Source organism: Plasmopara halstedii (genome assembly GCF_900000015.1).
Source record: "Plasmopara halstedii genome assembly, contig: Scaffold_2956, whole genome shotgun sequence".
In the NCBI taxonomy this organism is placed as follows: domain Eukaryota; phylum Oomycota; class Peronosporomycetes; order Peronosporales; family Peronosporaceae; genus Plasmopara; species Plasmopara halstedii.
The window spans coordinates 1293040-1295336 of NW_020189861.1; positions in this window are offsets into that span (position 1 = coordinate 1293040).

The following is a 2297-nucleotide window of genomic DNA, read 5'->3' on the forward strand; positions in this document are numbered from 1 at the left end:
TCATGTTGCCCTGTTGGACGGCAAGAAAACGCGATCCCACGCGATATCCCAATTAGGCGGCGAGAATACTCGTGAGAGCTGCAATTTCAGCTCCGCCCAGGAGGAAAACGCAGCTTCGACCGGAGTGCCGTACGTCAGTGCCCATTCTCGCGCTCGACCACCGAGCTTCGAGATGGCTAGCGCTACGCGCTGTTGCTCGGTCTGGAGCATTGCGAATGCGATGGCTATCTCGACCTCTCTCACCCAGAGCAGGATATTCTCTCCATCCTTCTCCTCAACGACCTTAACGCTCACCATGAGCGGCTTAGGGCGGGGAAAATTATCCGTCACCGACGGTGGCGTCATAGACGCAAATGATGCAGACATCTTCTGCTGCAGGTGCTCTAGAAGCGCGTTTTTGTAATTTAAAAACGCCTCTAGACGCGCACCGATTGCTTCAGGGCCTTGCGCGACAAGGTGTTGCACGCCCTCAGGGCCAAGCATGGACATCATCTTTTCAACCTCGTCCAACATGCCCTGGGGCAAAGAGGAAAATTGTTCCATCCTCAGAAAGGATCAGTCTAAACGACTCAGGTGTAGATTGACTACACGTGCTACTAAGTGCAGCGGGGCTGCCATAGCGTTGCTTAGAGGAAGCGTAGTTTAGGTCAGCGATCTATCGTTCTATACTTAGAACAAGTACGAGTTAGCAGATCTCAAGTCGCTTACTCCAAGAGTAATTATCGCCTTAACCCAAAGCTAATTATTCTTCCGTTTAAAATCCAAAATTGATTTTCGTTTATTTTTATCTGCGGCAAAAAGTCGCCTAATTTTAAATGTATAGATTTTCCTAAATATATGTAGTAAAATCAAAATATATGCGTAACTACCGGCTACCTACCTAGCCACATACCGTATTTTTTTTAGGTGCAGTCACACCATGCCTAACTCGTGTGACACACACCCTATTACCAGGGTACGTGTAATCCCGTTACAATTAGCGATATGGATGAGATTCGTTAGCGCCGACACTGTGGTGCTCCCGCGGAGAACTTCATTTCAAGCGCAGTGAGTACTCGTTGAGCGTTCACATGTGCGCAATTTGAGTACAAAATATGTGCGAACACCGGTATGTTCTACATCCAGGTTAGGTGGGGGTTCGTTTTTTTATGATGTACGTACGTATATTTTTTTGTGCAGAGCTCAAAAGTGTCAAACCTATGGTACTGACGAGGATGATACGACTCTATATAGGATAGGTTCGAGGGACTTGAAGGCTGTCAGTCTATCGTCACGCTGTATACATATAGTACTTGTCGAAAGTTTATAAAACTTCTGTATGACGCATAAGCCTGTCTTCTTATATGTGTTACTCTTGAGAGTAACAGGTTACTTGAGAAACTTTCCTGGGTGAACGTCTGCTCACATGAACTACGAGTCAAAGCTTTCTTGCACGATGTACAACAAACCCGCTGCAGTCATTATCAGGCAGAACATGTTCTGCGATGAATCTGCGATTTAAAGCACCTTTAGCATTCATTTGATGAATTGTGGTGTTCAATTTTAGTAAACGCTTTCTCGAATAAAGAAGATTCATGAATGAGCGACAGATCTGAATCTCAGTGCATAGGGTTTCAGTAATCATTTTAATATCTACCCTCAATTTGCAACTCCTTACATTACAAAGCAAGTACGTAAATCACCAATCACACAAAGTCCAGCTTATCATAATCCGGTGTTAGATCATGAACATTGAGGCTAACATTGAATATCTCTAGTCATTATAATCTCAAACCTTTGTAATGTAAGGAGTTGCAAATTGAGGGTTAGATATCGAAATGTTTACTGAAACCCTATGCATTGAGATTCAGATCTTCATGAATCTTCTTTATTCAAGAAAGCGTTTATTAAAATTGAAAACCACAAAACATCAAATGAATGCTGAAGGAACTTTAAATTCATCGCAGAACATATTCTGCCTAATGATTAATACAACCAGCATTGCTGCTATTAGAATATCGGGATGTTGCTGCACCTTGGCTTCAAATGCAAAGATTGCGTCATTCAAATAGCCTGAATTGAAAAATTCGATCCCCTTTTGAAAATTTTCAGACAGGTCCATTTATGGATTTTCGGATATTCTTGAAACGAATGCGTTTGAAAATCAGTTGGTCTTAATCCTTGTGTCGATGACTATGGCGCATCAATGCAGCTGTAGATTACGTGAAAGAAGATATCAAGGAAAAGGGTACAAAGGCTTCTGATAATGCTACCAATGGCGCATATTCTATTGTACACGACGCTGTTGAGAAGACAAA